Raw genomic sequence first — 24,774 nt, forward strand, 5'->3', positions numbered from 1 at the left:
CCCCACCGGCGGCAGGGGGCGCTGCGGGGCCGCCCCGGCTGCGCTCGGCGGGGCGGGCGGTGCCTCCACCGCTCCCTCCATCCGTCCGTCCATCCCTCCCTCCCTCCTCCCTCCCTCCTCCCTCCATCCCTCCCTCCATCCCTCCCCACTCCCCCCCGCCGCCCGCCCGCCCGGCCGGGGCTCCGCTGGCTCCGCTCCGCTCCGGCGGCGGCGGCACAGACGGCGCGGCGGCTCCGAGCCATGCGCGCTCCGCGGCGGGCGGGCAGCGCGCTCCGCGCCCGGCAACCGGGCGCTTCCTTCCCGCGGGACGGGACCGCTCGGGGACTAAAAACTCTGTGGATACAATGAAGTGGCTCTGGGACTCTTGGTTTAGCAGGAAAAATTAAATAAACGAATGTAAGTTTCTCTCTCTCTCTTTTTTTCCTTCTCTTTTTCTGTTTTGTTGTTTGCTTGTTAATAAAATACTAATAAAAGGGAAAAAGAATAAAGAAACTGGAAAGACGCCCGGTTCCGAGCGTGTCGCGGAGGAGGAATTTGTGGTGCTGGGATTTTCCCTTCCCCAAACTTGCCCTCGAGGAGAGAGGAGCGGCGGCACCGGCACCGCGACCGTCCCGTCCGAGCAGGGCTGCAGAGAGGTACCGGGGGCTGGAGGAGAGAGAAGTTGGCGCAGCAAAGCTTGCGTTGGGCTATAAAAGCAGAGGATATAGATTTATTTATATGTATATTGCTGTTTAAAGGTAATTCTGGCACAGAATCAGTCTGGTTTCCATCTCGCTTCCGCACCCAGGAGTGCCAGAAAGAACAAACAACAGAGAAAATACTCTGTAAATTGTTCGTTTAATGTTATGTGGTGTCAGATGTGTTGGAGTGGAAATTTAGTGGGAGTTTTGGAAGAGGAGAAATGAACTAGAATAGGTATTTTTGCGATGGCAGTGGAAATGTGTTGTTCTTCTGTATCGTGAGAATATTACTGGTATTACTTGTTGTAAGAACTGACATATTTTAAGTATGTATCTGAATGGCACCACACACCTTAAAGCTCCTTACCAAACACCTCTGTTTAAAACCTTTGGAGTTTTTAATGGCACAAATTAAAAACTCAGCTTGGTTTAATGTAAATAAAGGAAATTGGGGAGAGCTGTGTTGCACTCCGGCAAGGTGATCATGATTTTATCGAGGCAGCCCTGAGGGGAACAGTGACATACTGAGAGAACTGCGAGAGAGAGAATGAAAGCTAAATTAAAGCAAAACTTATGCAACCAAAGTGGGGCTCTGGTGGGAATAAATCAGACCTTTTTATTTTATTTTTCTTGGAGATTTGGGTGAAGAGGTGGAGAGGAGTCTCTAGAAAGTGGAGAAACATGCAAGCCAGGCACACCTACAGCAACAGGTTTTGTTTTGCCTGGAAAGGATGAGCTGAGCTTTGTGAGTGCTCGAGCCACGCTTATCCAGTCACAACTGGGGCAGTGGCTGATCCCGCAGATGGGTGTTGGATCTGGAGCTGGTAGCCCCAATTTCTCCCACTGTCGGACTGGTGAGCAGCTCTTCCCAAAATACAGGGCGGATGGTGGAATAAACGTGGTGGTTCAAAGAGGATTTGTCAATACTAAAAATAAACAGGCCCACAGATGTGTCCTAGAGGGTCATGTACAGGCTCAACATTTTCGGGGCCAATGAGCCGATTTCGGCGATTTTCCATCTGTGTGTCCTGTCCAAGGTGCTGAAGTTCATTTTGCTGCAATTTCCCGGGATTTCAGGGCTTGGCAGAAGAGGTCTTGGAGGTTTGCTGTTGTCTGAAACCAGTGAGGGGGTTGCGCCTCGGGTGGTAGGAAGAAAAAGCAGGGATGTGTTTTCAGACACGTATATTTGATCCGTTCTTTTGGCGTGGGAAAGCAGGCCAGGTGGAGACGCAGATGGATCCAGCAGATCCCATAAGCTTTTGGTGGCAGAGAATTGGAAAGGTCAGAGCTGTGAGGCAGTGAGCAGTGAAAACCTCTCATTCTAATGGACCAAGAAAGTGGTGATTTTGAAAGTGTCAGTTTTGTTGGTTTGAGCGCATTGCCTCGATGAGACATCTGGTTCCAAAAAAGTTGAGGGGAGCTCAGTGTTGCAACAGGATGGCATTGACACAAATGGAATTGAAGTCATGTCCACTGATTTTGTTAATATTTTTTTTTTATTCTGGTGTAGCCTTTTTAAATGGCAAATGCAGCTGACAGAGAGCTTCAGAAACGGGGGATCCTTAAGAAAAAAAGTGTGTCTTTTGGGGGCAAATGTCTCAACATAGAAGCCTGTCCTGCAAGTTGTGGTATTTTTAGATTAATGTGCCAAAAGGTCTCAGCCTTGAGTAGTGGAGTTTATGTAACTTTGGTAGAGGCAGATCACAGTATTGCCAGAAATAATCACAGATTAATATTTTACTTAACTTGTTCACAATTGGAGTTTGATGTTGTCACAGGGTTTTTCTTGACACTCATTCTGACTCATTCATAATGCGGCTTTGTATTTCTGTCTGAGACCCGGAGGGTTTTACAAACACAAAGGGTCAGATTCTAAAGCCAGTGTTCTCCCACAGAAGTAGTTTTTGCTGTGAGGAGTCCTGCAGTTTCAAAGCATGCCAGAACTCTGTACAGTGAGGTGGAGAACTGATACTGTTTCATGCCCTCAATCATTCGTCAGAGCTCACAAAGGTATTTGGTTGCATCATTGGGTATGTAGCCTAAATACCTTGACCATGAAGGGGGTATGTAGACCAAAAGACTTCATGACACTGAATGACAGCTTGTGGGTACAGACTTTAAAACTGCAAGAGAATTGAGGACATTATATTCCTGGCTTGAATGAGAAACTGGCCCTGGTTTTCAGTGAGATGGACTAAGACCTGTGGCACCAGCTACCACCTCCCAGGACTTTCACAGGTTACAGAAAAATGTTGAGTAATTACTGTGTTCTTGGTTTAAATGTGTTGTCAAAATTATATCCAATAGGAAATGACATCCTGACTGGCATAGAATATTTATGAAATGTAGCTAGTCTTAATTTCTTTAAAACATCCTGTTTATGATACTAGAGAGGGATTGGCTTATCTTTTCATTACTATTTTCTACTTAGTATCTTGAAAGAATCCTCTGTGTTTGTATGTGAGTCAAGAACATTTTGGGTTGCATATTTATACATGTTGGTGATCATTCAGAAAGCCTGGTCATGCTTTTCAAAAGGAACAGGTTATGTTAGATGCATTTTAGTTTTTGGAAGTGCAGCTTGAGAAGCATATAAGAGACTTACTGTTTTCAGAGGGTGAGTGCTCAGTTCTTCATGAAAATTGCTACCTTGTAAGTTGTGTCTGATTGTCCTCAAGAATTACTTTGACAAATTATAGCCCTGATAGTTAAAAGGTGACAACTAATTTCTCAGTTCTGTAAAATAAAACTTTGGTAACACAGAAGCAGCATCACTCTTAAATATACACTTTTTTCTGCTTTGTGTTTACACGTTGTCTTGAGGTAGGGCCTTAATTGCATTATAAAGCAATTTATATTTGAAATTCTGTCATCGTTTCTCACTTTCACCATCTAACCTGTAGGAAAATACATGAAGTCATTTGGGTATACCTCTGTTTGATTATAGTGAACATCTCTTCAACAATGTCATGCATGACTGCAAACAGTTCAGATAAACATGTTTTTATTTGTATTTTAAATAAGATCATCCTTATTAACATATACCAGAAGGAAACCCTGGTTATATTTCTATTGATCTTGGTTTATTATTTACTCTGCAAACCAAACCGATGGGCCCACTTTGACCTGTCTCTGTCTCTTTGGGTTTCTCTTGCAAAGTGACAGTTTCTAAATCAGGAAGGAAATCAGGTCACATTTCTGGCTCTACAAGATTTATCTCATTGCTCTTCTTTCAAAGTAATTAGAGTTACTAATAATGAGGAAAAGAAAACTTTTCCAGAACTGGAATGTCCCTAACTCTCTCTCTCCTTCTGGCAGTTTTTGTGTCACTGAAGAGATCCAGGTAGTTCAGAAAGTTTGTTGTGGAGGATCCTTTTGCTCCATCATACACAGAAATCTTGCTTTCAGTTCAGTTGCAGGTGATCTGGTTGCCCTTACAAGTGTATCTTCCTCTTTTTAAGTTAATTACATTTCCTTGTTTTTCACCCAGTCATTCTGGAATGGTGTTACGGGACCAGGTTTGGGCTGTCCAGTTGCAGTGAGTGAGATCCCAGATTTCAGCTTGGGAGAAGAAAGAGAACACATTTACCAAAGTTATCCCATAAGCTGGCTCAGAATGGAGTGATTTTATTAAATGCATGAGGAACCAGCTGTCATAATCATCCTTTGTACCCCTCTTTTTCAGGTTTCTTATCCATCTGACTTCACAAAGGCAAACTCCCAGCAAAGATGACAAAAGAATGACAAAAAATCCTCTCTTCTCACATGCCCACCTTTCAGGAGGTGTGGCTTGGCCTCCCATGAGGAGGTCACCTTGTGAATAATTTGTGTGCAAAATCTTCATTGGTGTCAAAAGATCCCTTATCTTTCATGGCAATAACATGCCTCCCTGCTTTTTGTATTGAACAAAGCCTTTTTTAATCACAGTTCTGCATGACAAGAATGGCTTGGGCTTTATTTTTATCATAATATTGCAAGAGCTTTTTAAATGTAGAGATTTGACACATCAAATAATACTGTTGTATCAAAATATGAAGAAAAATTTAAATTTCTTCTAAGCTCCAAGTTTTCTCTTTGCCCTTTTTTAATTTAGAGTTGGAGATTTTCTTTTATATCTTGGAAAAAATAAATCCATTCTTTACTGGATTATTTATTTCATCTCTTGGCTTGAATTGAACTTTCCTGGATCACTAAACTTCTTCCAAAGAGGCTTTTTACTGCAATGCTGAGAGTCCTACCAACAGGTTGTAGATTCTTTTTCAAACTTGCTGGATTCGTAAGGTACTAAAACTGCTCTGAATTCAAGTTATCATTTGAAAGATATCTGCAACTTCTGCTTTAGTAATTTTAATCCAACTCCATTATTAGTATTGAAAATTTAAAAAGTCTTACTGATTTTACTTGCAAGTGTGTAGAAGTTAGGTGACTGACTGCAGACCATGGGCACTATTAAGGTGTGTTGGAAGAAATGAGTCTTTCTTGATATTCACGGCATGTGAAGGCTGGTTATGAACACTAAGCCAGGTTTTAGGGTTTTGAAGGGATCTTGGGAAGTGTATGTTGTGGTTGAGAGGTTTTTTCCTGATGATTTTAAGGCTTTAGAGAAAATTTTTAAAAAATGTATATGATACAAGGCTTTAGAAAAACTTGTCCAATTTGTTTTTTAGGACCTGTTGGTTGAAGATAGAGATTAACTTTTTAGGCTAAAATCCATTCTTAAAGACTGTGCTATTTCTAAAGTGACTTTTCCAAGATTCTTCTTCTTATCATGATGAAATGGCCACTTTTCCTCCAAAAACGGACAGTTTTGTTAGTGTCTTGGTGTCTGAATATGCCACTGTTCTGTCTGTCTTCCAGCATGTTGGGTCTAACAAGGCTTGTGTGCCTCAAGGCTTCAGGTTTACAGAACCTTGGTCCTGGGAAATCAAAACAGGGCAGCACAGAGGAATCACATCTAGTTATTTTCAGTGAGCAAAAATTCACCCCTGTAGGAGCCAGCACAAATTTTATGCCCCACTGACAGCCCATTTTGTCCTTCAAGGAGCATCCTTGCTGCCAGGCTGTACAAGGTCAGACACTGCCCCTGGGAGATCCCAAAAAACATGAACTTTTAGAAAAGGTGATGGTAAATAAAAAATCTCACTCACCAAAGCTCACAAAGAGGAGGAACTCTGTCATGAAGTTTTTGTTTTCTCCTGTGATGTAGCCACCAAAAGTGGGCAGAGGTTTAGGGAGAGCAATGTTAGCAGGAGGCTCTCAGGGACAGGAGGGAGCATCTTTAAAGTGTTACAGCCTGACCTGTAGACAGGCACTTAGTGTTGTCTGAGGCCTGACACATTAGTAGCCGTTACATAATGCACAATTATAAAATCACACTAAAGCCTCTCTGAAATACCTGCCTGATTATAGCAGGGTAATTACGCCACGTTTAATAGCACTGAGTGCTGCAGGGAAGAGACCCCCCTGCACCAAAACCTGTTCCCCTGCCTGCCACCTCAGATGCAGCCAAGGGTGCCATTCTCTTGGCCTGTGGAAGTCCCAGATCCTCCCAAGCCCCCCAGGGTTGTGTGTCTGCTCCCCACTTCGCGTGCCGGCTCTCGTGTTACAGGGGTTGTCCTTTCCTTCTGGACGAGGATTTCTGGCTGTCGCTGCTCCCCATATTAGTACAGCCATTGCAATGCTGTGACGTGGCCGCCCTCTCTCCCTCCCCGGGGCCGACCACATCGTCTCTGCTGCCTTTCCAGCCTTATTCCCAGCCTCTGACATCGAGTTATGCACAGCTCCCATGCTGCTGGAGGGGCCAAAGGCATTGCCAACTGTGTCTGCAGCAAGAGGGTCTGGAAAGCACTGCAAGTATCTTAAGAATTTTTTTTTTTCACTTTATCTCTTTTCAACAGTGTTTCACGTCGAGAGGTCTAATCTCCCTCGTGCGTGCGTGTAGTTCTCATTCATGTGATTGCAGGGGCTGCTCCGGCGTGTGCTGTGTGTCCCTTGCGAAATAACCCCTTCGGAGCTGCAGTGTGTGGCAAAGTTCCCCTTGCTTTGCTGAGGTCCTCATAGCTCTTTCCTTCCCTGCGTTCATCAAACAGAGGGATGAATCCTCCTCTTGGCTGTGCCAGCGTAAATCCAGATCGATTTGTTTGACTTCAACAGAGCTAATCCAGATTTACACAACCCTTTCCCTGAGGACTTCCCCCGTTTCTTGCTCTAGGTGACTGTTAGTGGGCCAATGTCAAAATACATCTTATCTAGTCAGATTCCCTGTCTCCAATCATTAATTATTCTCTGGCAAAAGTTTCTGAGGAAGAGCGGTTGTATTTGAAAACAATACACAAATTCTGTTGCTAATTTTAGAAAGTAAGGGCGATTTTTTCCCCCTCCTGTGGAAACTAAATATAATTTGAAAGATAATGTACAAAGGCTTAAATATAGCATGCAATTATACATCGCATATGAATAGTTTCTCTTGGTTTTAACGTGTTTAGTTTGTTTTTCCATCTTTCTCAGTAGACAGCTGTTAGATAAAGAGAGAAAAGTAAATAGTTGTTATGAAACCATACGTCATAGCTCAGGGGAATAAAAGAAAAGGAATCATCATATGAAAATGGAAAGATAAAGATAAAATAAATCCTGTCTGTACTTTTCCCCCTTGCCCCATCCTTTCATGTCACTTCTGTAGCAGTACTTTAGCTAAACAAGTACTTTAGTGCTTCTGAAACTAATTTCCTGCTGGTCCATCAAGCTCATGTTCCTGCTGAATTCAGGCAGTTTTGAATTGAGGCTCTAAATCCTTCATGGGTGAATAAAATTGGGGTAGAAAGTTTCCTAGGAAAATATCTACATTTTTGGGTTCATGTGCCCTTGGTGGACACTTTGATGGAGCTTCATTGAGTTTGTTTTTCTAGGAAGTTGCTAAACTGGAGAACCCCCAAAAGTTTTGTTGTGTCCACATGATGTCTGAACAAGCACCTGCAAGGTGTACAGTCGTCCTTCTGGCTATCCAGGATGACTTGAAGAACTTGCTCTCTCTCTCTGGTAGCTTTGAAATATGGTGCTGTTACATCTGGGGGAAAAAAAAATGGTTTTTTTGTTAAAAATTTCTAGAGGTTTTCCCTCTTTTGTGAAACCTGAGCAGTGCTGGGCTGGTGGATGTTGCTCTGTGTGTTGTATGCTCAATAGTCAGGTCCCAGTGCAACTCTCTGCTTTTTAGCTGCCTCTTAGGGGAGGCCAGAAAGAACCTAGAAATGCCACACTGGGACACACATTGTCTTTTTTCTAGGGTTAGAGAGAATGGCACAAAAGACCCTCAAAGTAAAAATAACAATAATTAAAAAGCCACCCAAAATTATTATTGTAGACTCATGGGAACAGGGCAAGTGGCTGCATATGAGGTATGATCTGAAAACACTGAAATATTCTGGGCTGTGGTTTTCTTTTATTAATTAGCCTAAGTGATGTTCAGAACCTGAAACCAAGGCTTTTAGACACATCTCTGGTGCCTAATTCTGCTCAGTGTCTCATAACAGGGTGAATCAGGAGACTGTTTATTGAAGTCAGTGATGCAGTGTCGATGTAAAAGCGGCATAAGGGAGATGGAGGATTTGTTTACGAGCATAAAAGTCCCCTGGACAGTTTAACAGAGAAAATTACTGAATAGCTACAAAGCACAGAGCTTAAATGTAGCTGAAATAAGTTTTCTGGAGCATTTCCAGAACTATTTTAAGGACCTGTTCCAGAGCCTGATGAAGCCAAAGGTATAGTTCCTTTTGACTTCTTCAGGTCTGACATTACACTTTGAAACATCATTCCCTCTCTGGAATTTTCTAAAGCTGTGTTTTAGGTAGTTTTTAATTAACTATTATGCCAGATGTAATGTCTTTTGTATCTCTTGAGTACTTGGATTTGTTAAATATAAGAAGAAAATAACAGCATAATTCCTTTTTTGCACAGGAAAATCTGATTTTCTATGTATTTAATCATTAGTTGCACAAATCATAGAAATTCTTTTGTTGCTCTGTTTCTCTGTTGGTTTACCATTGTGCATCTGTCTTATCCTCTAGCATTTGAGCTGGACAATTTGATTGAGTGATTCAGGACTGGAAGATATTTGGGGTTTGCAAGTACTGTTAAAGGATGTTCCTGGATTGACAGTAGAGAGACTCAAGGAGTGTAAGAAAGTGTAACCTAAGAAAGTGGTGATAGAATGACTCAGCCACATACTACACAGCAATGAATCCACTGGAGTTCCATACGATAGCACATTACTTCAGTAATGCGAGTTGACAGATTTTTTAATGTGTTATTCCATATTATATTGTATTTCATGTTTAGTGTCCCATTTCCAGGTCAGTGCCTGCTTCACCTACACCAACAAGGTCCATGAGATCAAGTAATGCCAAGTGTAGGCTGCAATTATATAGTTTTAAAGGGAACTTGGAAAAAAAGCCCTGGGTTCTTAGTGCCTTTTGAAATAATCTTAACAGGTTCCATCATATGGATTTAGTGCTGGATCCAAACCTGCTGAAGATCCCTGCTGGCTTTAGGAGGTTGTGGATATATCTGCATGTGTCATCTGCTGTGGAATGTGTGTCAGGAGTCAGGGACCAAGGGTGCCTTGAGCCGTGAGAGAGCCTGTGGTCCTGCTGAAAGACTGGAGGAGGTGAAAGAGGGATGATGTCCCAGAAGACCATGGTCCTGCTGCTCTAATCCTGCCCCATGGACTGTTATATCTGAGAATCTTCTTGTGTGCAGGTGGGATGTTTGACTGTATTGGCACCGCTGTCCACTTATGTTCATCAGATATGAATTAATGACCATTATGCATATATGTAAAACACATTTCATTTATATGGATAGATAGATAGATACATATATATGAATATATAAAACCACATCAGGAAAGAAGCAGAGACATTGAAAATGCAATTTCCAGCTCCATCAGTTGTGTACTCCCCATTTTGCTGCTAACTGGCATATCTGTGTTGTCAGATGGGTCATGTGTGCCCAGCTATTGCAAGAAGGTGGTGTAAACCAGGATGAGGGGCAGCAGGGGTTACACTGAGGATGCCCCTGACTTGTGTGCACCCATGCAATGAGGCTGTGGCCATTTCCCCCCCAGCCCTTGCCCTGACTATCACTGTGAGTGGTACAAGGAAGGGAAAATGGAGGGTGTCCCTGACCCCGGTAATCTCCAGCTGCCACTGAGCCTCCCGGGAGGCACCCGCAGCCAGCACAGATTAACACAGCCCACAGCAGGGACTGGCCTGTGGCCAGCATGGCCCCAGGATCAAAGGAGCATGGAAGTGGCTGAGAGCCACCTTCGGGCTCCTCCTCCTCGCCTCTCTCTGCCACGGCTTTTGCCTCCCATGATAAATCAAACCCACCCCCTGCCTGTCGGTTGCAGATCAAAACACTCCTTTCCCTGTATCTTGCGTGGCGTGTTTATGCCCAGGTGTGCTTTCAGAGCTAATAAGTGACACAGAGTCATCTTTCTTAAGTATCTTGCCAAGGGAACAACATTTGCTGGCTGCCTTTTTTCCTGATGAGCAGAAACAGGGACTTCTGACCGTAAAAGATAAACCATGATGGCATGAAGCTGGGAACCACCATGAGGTTGTCGCAGGCAGATCCAATGCAGAGGCATGTCATGAGCTGTGCCCAGTACTCTACAGCATCCTTGCTGGCTAGGATCAGGAGGGAACTGCATGCAGCATTATTTTTGAGTTTAAAAGGTCACAAGGAGCCAGGGAAAGCAGGCATTGGCATACACAGCACTGGAAATGGTGTATTTCAGTGCCAAGATAGTGCCTTGATTTGGTTTGCAGTGGGTGGTCTAGACAAGACGCTTTATTTTTGTTAGAGAGGTTATTTTTGAGGGTTGTTTGTCTACCAGAACCAGGAGGAAGGTGTTTTAAAACTCATTTTGGAGGAACTTATCAGTGTTGTCCCCATGAATTCCAGCAGGCCTTGTGCCCCAAAATGCAGAGGCTGTTTCCTGGTTCTTGGATGAACCTTTTCAGACAGGTTTCTCATCCCATGCATTCCCTTTGGGCCCTTTCATTTTCATCTTTTCACCTCTGGGTGGTTTTGTAAAGCAGGGAGTGCTGCTGACCAGCTGCAGGGCCATACCCCTGCCAACGACTGCATAACCCTGGGGTCGATAGGTTTATTTTCCAAGGTGGGTCTGGTGCCAGTTGCACTGCTTTTAGGGTGTGATGGTCCCTGGGGGTGGCCAAGGAGTAATTCTGCTGTAACTTTTATGCATCTGTCATGTTACCTCTTCCCAGTATTAACCTGAAGTCCTGGTCAAATAGGAAGAAACAAGACCAAAAACCTGGAGGAATGCCCTTGCAAGAGCATTTTCTCTCCTCACTTCAATGGACCAAAGCTTTCTGTTGAATGTGGAGCAGCATCACTTCATGCTCACTTTACATTGTGGCAGGTGAACGTGCATGGTGATTTGCAAACCATGTGGCCCAGAGCAGGACTCAAAAAGATGCATCTCACATATTTAAGTCTGTGGGATGTCAAGTATTTTGAATATTTTCTTCCCAATGCCAGATTGAAAGTTGGTTTTATAGTCACAGCTAGCTTTGCATAGGTTTGAATTGTTCCTGGTACATGATTTCTTCCAGGAGGTTCCTATAACATTAATGAATGTGAAAGTTGTGATTAGCATGGGAGATCATTGCTTATAGCAACTACACAATGTATTAGGCTACCCATCAGTCTTGCTGTTAGAGCACTCTGCAAAATTCAATAAGCAGCATTATTTACACAGTTGCCTTTAGGAGCTTGAGAAACTTTGCAAAACATCTTATAGGCAAAAGCTTTGCTACAAAGCAAGTTCACTTCATTGATTGCATTTCTTCACTTTGGTAACTGAATGGCAGGCTAAAAATAAATTAAAAAAAGCAGAATTGAGATCAATCTCTAATTGATTTTGACTTGTCATATCCAGTTAAAAGCAGAACCAATGCTTTCTGAAATGTTACTGATGTTCGGGGTCTTTGTAAAGCTGCATATGAGAGAAAGCATCAATAGCAGAGTGTAAGATCTCTTAATTTGGGTTTCATACAGAGTTTTAGGCACTTAAATGTCAGACTAAAGTTCAAGTGTTCATCAGCGTTCTATGAGAATCTTCAATGTCAATGAAATTCCTATTAAAACTGTCCTGTGAGGCTTTGCTGCCTGTAAATGCTTGTTCCTTGAACCAAAAATTGCACAGTCTGTTGAAGCAAAGGCCTTCACAGGATAAAGAGATGTCCAGAGAGTTTCTGAGAAGGGAACAATGAGGGAGCTGCTGGGGGAGCTGCCAGGGGAGCTGCCATGAGTGCTGAGCTCAGCTGCTTTGCCTCAGCAATGGGCTGGCTCGGGACACTGTTCTGGAGGGCAGGGATGGTCTGTGTGACTCTGCTCTGTGCCCACACCTCCAGTGGGGCCAAGGGCTCAGACTGCATCTCCTATTCTAAAGGTGCTGGAAATCACTCTTTCCCAGAAGTGGAAGGGCAGGCAGAGACTCCTATGCTATGCCCAGTTAACACCCTGATAGCACCTCATCTTGATTCTCCCTCTCTAAAAACACATCCCAGCTCACTCCACTAAGAGTGCTGTTTTTCTGGATGTTTTTTCCTGGACTGTCAGCCTTGTGCCGTTGGCATGGGGGGATAGAGGGAGGGGAGAGCCAAAACAGAGAACAGCCTATTTTTAGGCTGACTATCTCCCACTCCCTGGAAGGCTGGGTGCCAATTAGGTGGTGTTGTGGGGTGTCACTCGCCTGTCTGTAACGCAGCCCATCGACAGCCAAGCTGTTGGCAGGCACTGGAGCAGAAAGGGAGCAGAGATTTGAGCCATCTTTCTGCAGCAAAGTCCCTGAGTCTGTCTAGATTTGCAGTAATGTTTATTTTTTGCTGTTGCATCTGTTTATCTGGTTAGTTTTCTCCTCCTCATCACATTTTATAAGAGAGCTCCATGCACACTGAGTTGTGTGGTATTTTGAAGCCTAAGTACACAATTTTGGCTTGTGCCTCTCCCTTCATTTTGTAGCAGGATGAATTAAAAAAAAGCTAGAAAATGTAGTCTCAATCTCATAATTTAGAGATTATAAAACTATAAAGTAAAACTGATCATCTACTCTGTCTCCAGAATAGCAGAGGGCTCCTCATAATTACTATTGTTTCAGCTACAGCATATATTGTCAAGAAAAAATTAATTGAGAGGGATCCATTTTTCCACCCTTCAGTATTCGATAAACCACGGTTAAATAATTTTCTTTAAATGGTTCATGTTACACTTAATTTATATTTCTTTTGTTCTATTTCCTGGTCGCCTGGTTTCTTCTCTGTCAGTTTGACAGACTGCAAAGTACTTTGTAATATGCAGAGGAATAGTTATGTTTTAGCTGTGTATGTCCAAGGGTGCTGGTACAGTGATTAATTAACCATTTTCTTTGGTATGATCAAGATCTCTGCAACATTTACTTATGAGCCTGTTTTCCAGCCCATAATTGTTCTTAGTGACACTTCCCTAAACCTTTTTAATTTATCAGCATAACCCTTGTGTTTTGGACATCAGAACTGAAATTCTCTACAAGGGCAATGTTCCCATCAGTTTCCATCACTGTCCCCTGAGCACTGGTTAACCAAGCCCTGCATCAGCTATTCTGCTCTTTCACCCAGAAAGCGGACAGGCCCACAGTCACTCAGATCTTCTGCTTATCCATGGAAAATACTGCCACAACCATGGTTGTCTTCTGGTGCTTTACCACCATGTCCCACTCCTTAGGAAATGGACACTGATACTCAGAATACATCCTGGCCAAGCCTGTAGTAACTCTTGGGTTCAATTATCAGGACTTGTTGATATAGAAAGTCTAGCTAAAGAAACCGGTGTATTTTGTACCTCTTAAATGTGAAATGTCATTCTCAGCATATTATTGCTTCATTGCATGGATTTTTCCCCAGTACAGAACAGAAATAAGTATTGAACATTTCAGCCCTTTCTGTGCTGTTGTGCCTAACAGTTCTTAGAGGATACATTTTGTTCCTTGTGTTTGAAAAGTTCCTTCTTGCTCTCAAAAAGGCCAGTAACTTCTCTAGCTGCAGTTTTCTCACTGATTCTTTCTACTCTATCACAGGAACCTGAGTTATGTGTTATTCTTGACTTCCCTTAATTTTGAAAAAAAAATTTTATAAATAATTTTGTGCTATGGACTGTGAGTATCATTTCTTTGTGCCATGCAAGGCATTTTGGTTGTCAAAGAATAGGAGGTAGAAACTTTTTGGACCCTTTCACTGTCCAGGGAGAGTGATTGTACAGGTTCTGCACTATGGTGAACATGGAATTTGAAGGGCAATAAAGCAGGTATTTGAAGAGAGATGGGAAACCAGGAAAGGGAAAAGACTACAACATCTCATTAAGTGTAACATCCTTTCTCTGTAGAAAGCCTCAGTAAAACAGATCTGCTTCACATCACCAAACCTGATGCACCTCTTTTATTAAAGGACAGCCATTAATACATAAAAATCTGATACGTGTTCCCACCTCATGTCACATGATGGGAACTGCCACTTTATTCCCCCATGAAATGTGGTTGTGACATCAAGCCACCTTGTTTTGTGTTTCTGCTAACAGCTTGCACATAACTGGGACTTAGGAAAATGCTACCAGAGTCCGAAACAGCCGTCATCCTACAGCCACTGTCTTTCTGCAGCTAAGCAGTAAATTGCTCCTAAGTTCATCCTTAGCTGGAAACTGCAACAAAACAACATAATTGGATCAGTCAGTGTCTTCAGCACAATCTTGCAGTGCTGAAACACTCAGGGCTTTGGGAGAAGTCCTCTGCTCTGTGGGAAAGCCCAGACTGCAAGGTGAGCTCTAGCCCTGGGTCAATGAGCTGAACACAAAGGTTTATGAGGAGGAAGAATAACTTCCCAAACCACCCTGCAAAGCAGTGAGATTTTCTTTAATTTGCTGAAAGTATCAGAATTCAGTCTTTCAAACTCACTTAAGCTGGGGTTCCTTAGTGAGACACACAAGGCCCCCTGGCTTTGACTGAACATGAACTCTGGGCTGATGCATATTTATTTATTAATATTTTTCTACTTCATGCTGCTGATTGTCCCAGATGCAGAGGAGGAAAATGACTTTCAAATGAGAAGATTTTTCATAAGCCTAGAGCATAGCTGTACTTGGAATGCAAGCTTTAATCAGTTATTTGCTGGAATAGGGTGTAACAAAAGTTCAGTCTCTGCTGGGTTCTCTTTCATCCCAGTATCAGCTGCTGGGTGGTGTCCCTTGGAAAAAAAATGGATTCTGTGTAAAAAACTCAGGCTCTTTGTAAGCAGCTTGTTGCAGGGACCATATCCCTTGCTTGTGTGCCTTGAGAATAATGATAAATACGAATAATAATAATAATGATCAACGTGGATTGGTGGGAAAGCTGTGCTTCAGTGGCTTCATTGGGAAAGTACAGTATTTTTAAGATGGAGATTTTCTATATCTTACTCTTGGATTCAAGTATCTGCTTCTTCAGTTCAGCAGCAGGCAGGTTCCCATACTCTTGGACAAAGGAGTGGTATTAACCCCAATGATCCATTGCTTCTTCCAACTGCCCAAATCCTCGTGTCCCATGCACCTTGCAGGTCATCACACACCAAGCATGAGGGAGCTCTGCTGGAAAGCAGCAGTATCTCTCTGTGGCTGATTGCATGATCTGTCAAGGATCCATACCATCCCTCACCATCCCACTGTGCCCAAGGGCAACCAATGCCCCAAGAGTTTTGCTGTGAACTTGAAAAAAAAAATCCCAGGCACTCACATAAGTTGTTGCAGTCAAGAGCTACTGGAGGAGGAGGTTATTTTTTTTCAGGGCACAACCAGAGAGGCTACTTAGCATAGTTTTACATGCTGCTAATGTGGTTTTATTGCTTCTAGGACCTGACCTACTATCGTTATGTGCTGCTGTATTATGTGCTGTGGATGCTTTTACTCATTTGGAGCTGGTCCAGGGATCTCTAATGGGGTTCTGCACTGCATGACCTAAGGTGTGCTCAGCATGACACCTCCCCCTGCACTGGGAAAGCTGGTTTATCGCACCACTGTGGACTGGGAGGATTGGGAAATGAGGCCAGTAGCATGCCTGATCTTATTCTCTGGTCTGGATCCTGCAGAGTACTGGAGGATGGAGGGTAGGATGACCCTGTGGTCCCTATCACCTCAAAGAGCCATTGGTTTCTTTATGCTCCATCATGGACTCTGTGTGTGTGCACTGAGCACTTGTGAGCGAGCAGTGAGTCATCCCCCACTGCTGCTAAAAGGAACCCCAACAGCATCCAAGTTAGGAATGGACAAAGGATGGTTTTAGGGATTCACCTTCCCTCCACTGCTGAACCCAGGAGTCTTGCAGCCACAGCTGCTATACTCCATCTCATATTCTTCCTTTGGTGTGTTGAACCTCCAGGAGAGGGAGGAAGAATGAGGCAGAGGAAAATGGAGGAAAATGCAGAGAGTACTGGTGAGGGAAGGAGCTCTCATTCATCCTGATCCACCACCAGAACCACTCCTGTTTTATAATTGTTCTCATGGCCAAAATAAAGGGTCTTAGCATTATCCCTTTAGCCCTATAAGCATTTACTGCAGTGGTGTATTTAGTAATATAAATTATGTTTTGCATGTGTTTGGCATTCCTAGTTTTGACCTTCTTACCCACTCTACAGCTTCAAATTACTAAAGGGAATGTGTGCTGCTTATTGTGCTTTTCATTTTTTTCTTGACAGTTATCAGCACTTTATATTTGGTGTAGTTTTCTTCTTTTCCTTCCTCCCCCCTGAACCAGGCAATAACATCTTGGCTGTGAGGACAGTTTCTTTCTGAGATGCTTAAATACAGATTGAGAAAACCTTATTTTGGTGAACAGTGACTTTTATGCCTGAATAGCTCATAGGAACCTAGTCTTTATTTTGAAAATCTGAAGACCTCTCCTTTGTTACCAAAGTAGCGACTTTAAATTGGAATTGGCAAAAAAAATTTGAATAATGGAAGTAAAAGCTTTGGATGTCAATGTGATTTTATTTTTGGGTACTGTGACCACCAGCATACATGTTTAGCTTTAAGTTAAATGATGGGTTCATGTGTGCTACTTGCCATTATTTTTAAATATTAATTTTAAAGGGAGGGGCTTTGATTGTCCAAACACTGTTCCTGGATTTTATTTTCTGTCACACTTCACTTGTTTCTCTGGCAGTGGGGAATGGGTGAATTCACAGGACAGACTGATCACAGGGCTGGAGTGAGGGTCAGGCAGAGCTTCTCAGAGACTGATCCAGTTGGGCTGGGCAGCTCTGCACTTACTGTCAGTTCAACCAGCCTCAAGGAAGCTTAGGCTGGCCTGAGATAACCTCCAAAGGAAAGGCTGCAGCAGCTGAGGCAAAGGGAGTCATAATTTTGGAGGACAGGGCCATCATTCCACAGAGAAGAGCCTGTGTCTTCTGGAGAATGGGAGATGGGGATCACTCTGAGAGTGATGTTTGCTTTGAGTGCTTTTGAGTTGCCTGAATGAGGTATCTGGTCATTTGATAACACTGCCAAACTGGGCTGGAAAATCCAGTGAAGAGAAAATGAGATAGCTGCAAACAAAAACAAAACAAAAAACCCAAACCAAACAAAGAAACCTGAACAAACAAAAAACCCACCAAAAATAACATCTCTTGTGTTTATTTAGACAACATCCTTCCACTATAGGGAGCACTGTTTTTCTTATTTTACAGTGGTAGAACTGAGGGCAAATTTCATGCCCAAAGTCCGATAGAAATGGAATGGCAGAGAGTTGGTCTGCACCCTGCACTAGAAAACAAATTTGTGGTCCACCCACAGGCATCCACAGATAGCCCCAGCATTCTCCTTTCAGTCCCAGTGACCTGGTGAAAGATTTTTTCACCCATAGCTCTCCAGAATTTGTCTTCACCACCATTCATTTATTTTTTCCAAAGCATTTCCACTCTTGGCCTCAAATTCTTCTTAGGTGGACATTTCTCATAACTTTGCTTTGACTTCCTTCCAAGCAGTAGCACCTCCCACTCTGAGAGAGAGCACTGGATTCAGGATTTTCATGGAGAGAAACTGTGTGTGAGCATGCCTTACGTGGTTAATCAGGTGTGGAGATAGAACACCACTTATGTGGCAATGCCCTTGTCTGACCCCAGATGTTGCCTGGAGGTGTCTCTGTCTTTGCATTGGTGCCTATGAGCTTAAAACATCTGTGCTCTCACCATGTGCTTTGCTGATGTAGGTTGGCTAAAATGTGCTGCTTAGGTGATGAAACACAAAAAAATCTTTTGTTTTCAGGGATGCCGAGTTTTTCAGCCAAGGTCTATGCTGGCCTCCAGTCCTCCAAATGAACCTCTCCTGGGGGCCAGCCTAGCTTTTTCTGTGCAAGTGGTTTGCTGTACATGTCAAGACTGCTATAGCATCGAGAGAGCATTCAAAGTGTGTTGGCATGAGTGGTTCCAACCCTGATACTAACCCCATATAGACTCTGAAAATGCAGACGCAACAAAACTGCCGAAAACGTGTTGGAGAGCTTAGCCACGAGTGTACAACATCTGTAAAATATTAAAAGTAGTCAAAGAGGAGAAAAAGTTAAGAGTAAATGGGGAAGAAAGTGTGCTGCTGGTTCAGCAGAAAAGACAATTGCACCTGCTAGTAATGAGAGGAACTTCATCATGTGATGCATAGACCTTTTCTAGCTTGTCACAACAAATACTGCACACCCAAGGCTATTTGTTGCATTAGTGATAAACTAGTGAGTGTCAGAAGCTGCAGCTCATGTTGCCACATAAGCTGGGCACCAGTTACCACCGGTGCGGACAAACTGTTGCTTAGAGAGCAGGGAAAATAGGGAAGATGTGAAATGGCATTGAGGTGACCCTGTGTTTCCCACCTCCTCTGAACTGGGTGTTGATCCAGCCCAAGTGCCAAGTAAAGCCTTAAGTGGTAGTATTATCTGCAACTTTGCCAGGAGGACCTAAAAGACACCTATCACCCTACAGCTGAGGTCTGCTTTGCTCTGGTTAAGATAGGACCAATTTTTATTCTAGGACTGGGCAGGGCACAAGAGCAGCTGCCTTCAGATCCCAAATGGCAGCTCAGAGATTAATCAAAGGAGAAACCTACATTCAGCTATAAATGAATAGAATAACATTATTTATGTTATTCTGAATGCAACTGAGATTGAGGTGAGATGTTTTTCCCAATATGTCTGAATTCCAGATGTAGGATCTGTCCTGCAGACACGGCTCAGCTCCATTACTGAGACCTGCATCACAACAGCAGCTTAAATCTTTCTTGGAGTTTGTTGCTAAGGACTTTCATGCTGAATGATGCATGGGAGTGAATTAGCAGTAAGATGTGTGTGTATTTCATGTGTAATGTGCTCAAGTGGTCTTGTTTGTCCAGAAGGCAGATTGCCTCACTATATTCTTGACAAAACAGTCTACAAAGTTAGACTCAAGTTGAGTGTGTTGCAATAATGTAGCTTTGCAGTGCCAGAGACCTGAATGAACTCGGTGCGATCTCCATTTTATAAAGATATCTACAATCTTCCAGATACCTGAAACAAAAGAAAGACACTTCTCTACAATATATAGAGAAATAATCCTCCAGATTGCAACTGACTCAGAGGACACATGCCAGAAGAGATAAGATGAGGAAGAAGAAAACCCACATTACTCTTGTTTAAAGCACACAAAGGTAGTTCTCTGCTGGACATCACTCTCTTTTATCTTGGAGGTAAAATCACCTGGGTTTCATCAAGGTTCCTGCCTATTCCAGGAGAGACAAGTGATCTGCATCTTCTGGGAGAGGATTGCAAAATAGAGTGTCATTGACTTTCACAGTGGAACTAAGTAACCCAGGTGTATTTGACTTTGCAACACAGAATTTTCTCAGCATCTTGACCTGAACAGAACTGTTCATGGGATAAAGGAATACAGAAATTATAGTAATGAGAAAATAGCAAATAGATGAACCATCCTGGGGGGAAAAGTTTGCACTGTCTTGTCTTCTGACAGCTGCTTTGAGGCTGCCTTCAGGACAAGACTTGCAGGACATGCAGACAGTAAATCCTGAATCCCAGAGATAGGTACAGCAGATGAGGCCTTGAAACTCACATGTTGGTTAATAGTTATGGGTTAATATATCAGAAGAATGTCTACAGGCTGTGTGGGTAGTGCTCACGTGGGCAGGAAAGAGGAATAGAGCACAAGGTTCTTAGAGATCATGGAGACTGACCTTTCAGACCTGCACTGACCAACCCACAAAATGCAATTCCAAGTGTAATTTGGCCTTCCTGACACTTAAAGTGTACCTTGTCCTTTCAATTTTCAAAGCCAGCAGCTCTGGTTCACCTGTCAGGTACTGATTTTGAGGTGAGAGCTGCCTCCAGAACCAGAGCTTGACTGATGGGAAAGCAGCCTGGCTGTTGAGCAGGAAGATGATCTCCCATTGTGGGCATAATTGCTGCATTCCTTAACTGGGAGAGGAGCGGAGCAAGCCTGCCTGTGTAGGACTTACATGGAAATGGCATTTTTATGGGAATGTTTGAAATGCATCTTACAGTCACCCAGTTAAACACTCCTCTCAGTCTGGCCACAGGCCAGTTTGGAGTCCCTTGAACTTCTTGCCCTCCAGGCAGAACCCACAGTTGAGTTTTTCTACCGAGTTTTCCTAGGAAGGCAGGTCATGGCTATCCCCAGTGAAGAGAGCCCAGCTGCCTGCAGTCTTGCCCACAGCGTTGTGTTCATCTCATTGGCCATGACCATAGTTTCCCAGGCACATCCAAAGGCAGGCATTGTTTTCTGCAGCTTTTGTGGCACTGAGTCCACTGGCAGACCTCTGTTTTTAGCAGGGTTAGAAATCGGACCACAGCTGGTAGCCAGGCAGTCTGCCAGTGTGCTGGGCACACCAGCCATTTCTCATGATATATAGCAGCTGAGCTAGGTTTGTTGTGGTTTTTTTTTTTTTCTGTGGAAGCTTTGAAACACGTTACGCTTGCCATGTGGGAAAATGTTCTATTAGTCCTGTGCTTGTCTGCCTCCATTTGTAGCAAGGGCACACGAGTTTTGGAGCATATTTCTGCTCCTGGCTTAAAACTTGCTTTCAGCATATTGTGCATGTGTGCACAAAGCCTCTTGTTAAGATACCAAGGTCCTATTTCTACATTCAGATCCTCCATGTGGTTCATGTAGTCAGGGAAATAAAGCTAAAAGTGTGTGTAAATTCAGAGGCTGCTTTTGCAGCTCTCATGTACCATATGTTCCTCTTGGGAGAGTAGGATTTCAGCCCAACAATCAGGCTCCTGTGGGAGTCTTTCACTGTTGCTTTGCTGCCCAGGACAGAGGCGTTGCATGAAGTTACTACCCCTGAACCAAAAGGAGAGCTGAATGGCTTTCATTGTCTTGCTATTCTTCATGCTCCTGCTTTAAGGGATTGATTCACATTATCAGTGTTGGTTTCTTCCTCTTTCTTCAGTAGCTAATGTTTAGACTTTACTATTTCAAGGCAGAAAAGGATAAGAGAAAGCCACAATACTAAACCCATGCACAGACACATTGATTCTGCTTTTCTAAAGTTATTGTCTAAAAGTGGAAAAAGAAAGCTCCTTTTGCTTTGAGACTAGAAAAACTAATCCAGCATAATTTTCTATGGATCTGTCTCATTTACCTTTAACTCACTCTTCCAAGCCCATAGCCTTTTCCTGACCACTTGTGGGGCTAAATGGTAATGCATGCAAGATTTAGGATTGAGGATTCATTTTCATCCCTAAGCTATGTAACATGCTGACTGCCAGCTCTCAGAATGCATAAGGGGTTGGAGCTACACCACAGAGGGCACATTAACTACCACTGATTTATATTGCTTAGTTTCCCATTTCTATAGGATGAGTGGGTGTTTAGTGTGTCTACTTCTGTCTCAAGTGTAGTTGAATTTGGCCAATGGATGCAAAAGTTATTAGAGGGGATTAAAAGACAGACAGCATGACCAGATAAGCTTTTTTCCTCAGAAAACTAGGCTAAAAATGGGGAAAAAAAATCTAGTGCAAGGACTCCTGTGATGTCCTCTCTACATCCTGTTTTTTTCATTGTCTGTGGTAGTTAATACTAGAAGTTCTGAGTATTTACAGAGGAGTGATGCAGCACAAACAGAAATGGTGCTCTCCTTTCCTCTGACTGTTTATTTGCATTGCACTGCAATATTGAATGTCACTGATGTGGCTCCTCCCACTAAGCCAATCATCTCAGCAGCTGAAATCTTTGTGTGTGAGAAGTAGCTCCAGGTTACCCACATCTGAACAGCCCTTTGCCCAAATAGGATTTGGCTGCCAGGAGACAAACCCCATGGACTAGTCAATTTGTTGAGGGGATATAAGACAAGCCAACAGGTGGTTCATTTTTTATCCTTGAGCAGGTGATGAAGACTGTGCTGCTTTTCTCACTCAAGGTGTGAACATGGAAATATTTTAGTTGAGTAGAAAATAGAGGCTGTTCCCATCTCAGTTCCAAATATGGCCTTGACTGGCACCTTTCATAATGGACGACATTTTACAGTCTAGAATCTGCCAGTCTAGTCAAGGTTTACAGACTCTGGGAGGTGGGTAAGCCCATGAGCTGTGCTTGGTCTCTAGATATGAGGTTGCCACTTTGCATGAACAGCGAAGCTGATGACCCTTTGATCCCTGTTCACATCTCAGAGCAAACTCTGCTAATTGTGATCCCATGATCCTGGAGGAGTGCTGGAAAGGGGCTGGGTTTAATGGAGCCTTTCATCTGAAGAGAGCTGGGCCAATAGCCAAACTCAGTTGCTAGAAGAAAAATAGTTAAACTCTATGAAGGTATTTAACTTCAGGCTGAAGACAGTCATGTTCTGGGAGATGGATTTTGAAATGTGAAGGAAAGGTATGAAATTAAGATTTGGGGTTCTGCTTGTCTTGGCATTTCTAGCCCCATTTTATATGTTCCTGTTTGTATAGTACAGCTTTTCAAGCAGACACAGAAATCCAGAAATAAAAGGAATAGCTGTTTGTGAACCTGACACCCACACACACAAATCCAGGGAGCCAGCTGGGCTACAGTGCTCCTCCCTCTCTCCCTTCCCGCTCCTGTGACATCCCCCTTGTCTCAGTTCCTGAGCTCTTCAAAGCATTGCTGAGGCCCACAGGGCAACTTTGTAGAACAGAATGGGGAATGAGCTCCAGTCAGTAGACTGGAGAGACTGTCTTGTCCCCCTGCACCTGTAGGGCTGGGGTTGTAGTGGCTTCTGAGCATTCCCAGGGAGGAGAGGTTTTATGGCTCAGAACCAGTGCTTTGAACTCCGTTTGGAGGAATTCAGATGAAGTGGTGGACAACAGGGTTGTTTGAGGTGATGGACACTAGATTAAGTTCACACCTGCCAAGGAAAAGGTTTCACCTGGAGCTTGCTTGGGCTTTCAGAGCTCCTAAGCATGTCTCACTCCCACTCATGGTGCAGCTGCATTTTCTGCTTGGGGAGGCAGAGGATGATGGGCTGCAGGGAAAAGCTTTGGAGATGAGGTCTCTTTATCCTGCCAGTGGAAGAGGTAAATAGCTTCACACTTTACTTCCCTTTGTTAATTCAGTGTGTTTTTCATGTGCCTAGTGGCAAAATAATTTTATCTGGGGCCTCTGGGTGCTACTGTCAAAGAACAAAAAATAGCAACAGGAATTTTGAGGGCTGGGCTTCAATTTAGTAGCTAGAAAAATTTTATGCACACTTGGAAATCCTTCCGTGCCCTTCCCCCTCAGCTGAGCACTTAATTTTGTGAAGAAACGTTTGACTAGCCCTCAGGATTAGTAATTTACTTTGTTGTCTCTGTTAATCTAAAGCCTCTGATGATGTAGCAAAACTTCAGCCAAGTTCCTCCTTGGAAAAGTCTGGGAGGAGGGAATTAATGTGGTGTGTGTAACAAAGCACTGTGTTAGAAAGGGTCAGTATCTGTGACCCTGCTGTCCAGGAGGGACCCAGCTCCCTTCACCCTGATTACTTCAGGTGTGAACTTGTGAGGAAACCAACTGTCCCACTGCAGACAGAAAAAAACTCTGATGTCAGAAAGCAGCTTTCCAGCTGAAGTCTGATGTTCCCTCTGCTCCTGGGGACTGCAGAGCTGCTGCCTTTGGGTGACTTGCTCTCCAGAGATTAAGAATAGATACTTTCTGCCCCTACTTGTGTTGCATTGGTTTATCGGAGAAGAGAGTGCACATGGTGTGGCTTAGGAGTGGTCATTGCCCATGCCTGAGGATTGCAAGATCTCTCACAAAGTGCTTTATGCCTCCACGCAGGCCTGGATCCCTTGGCAATGTATATTCTGCACATGGTTCTACCAAATGCTCCCCCTGCCACAGCTGAAACAAGCTCACACTTGTTTTCCTTTGCTGCTAATTTGTGGTGCTGTATTTTCCTTTCTGTGCTGCAAGAGATACTGCCTGATATAAACTAACTCAGGCAGACTCCTGAAAGTAGCTCCCCCTCCACACACACACTCTCCTTATTCCCGTTCATCTTGTGGCTTGTTTTGAAATTGCTATTATTTCATCCCTCTGGGGCACCAACTAAGGCTACTCAGATGATGGATGCTCCCAGACCAGAGGCATAAATATTAAGAAAGGCAGAAAGAGCCAGATCTGTAATTTCTTTGTGCAGAACAGTGATGGGGATGCTGTTCTTACAGCTGACCAATGCAACTGCAATCTGATTTAAAAGGTTGCATATGCTGGTTAAACTAAATCTTCAGGTGGAACTGTAACTGGTGTTAACCAGCTTGTGGTCAGGCAGAGAGGCAAACGTGCTGGTTACACTGGAAAATTTCACTAGACCACCAATGGGTTTGTTCAGGACACTGGTCTCCAAATATATACAGTACCTTGTCTAATTTATGTTGCTGGTAGTGCGAGACATGTTTGTGACTAGATGATCTTTATATAGTTTTTTGAATCTTTACATGCAAATATTGAACCCTGTTCATGGCCCTAGAAATGATTCTATTAACTGTCAATCTGAGGTGTAGTCCTGTAGTGTAGTATCAGGA

General features: G+C 43.4%; 1 protein-coding gene across 1 annotated transcript in view; it reads left to right on the top strand.

Moving 5' to 3' along the window:
- Positions 1-282: 282 nt before the first annotated feature.
- Positions 283-24,774, top strand: part of LOC139673931 (sodium channel protein type 5 subunit alpha-like) — a 209,977-nt gene continuing 185,485 nt past the window's right edge. The window contains exon 1 of the mRNA XM_071559873.1: positions 283-396. The gene's annotated coding sequence lies outside the window, so the exon portion shown is untranslated. The remainder of the gene's footprint in view (positions 397-24,774) is intronic.

This window comes from Pithys albifrons, chromosome 7, assembly GCF_047495875.1.
Source record: "Pithys albifrons albifrons isolate INPA30051 chromosome 7, PitAlb_v1, whole genome shotgun sequence".
Classification (NCBI taxonomy): Eukaryota; Metazoa; Chordata; class Aves; order Passeriformes; family Thamnophilidae; genus Pithys; species Pithys albifrons.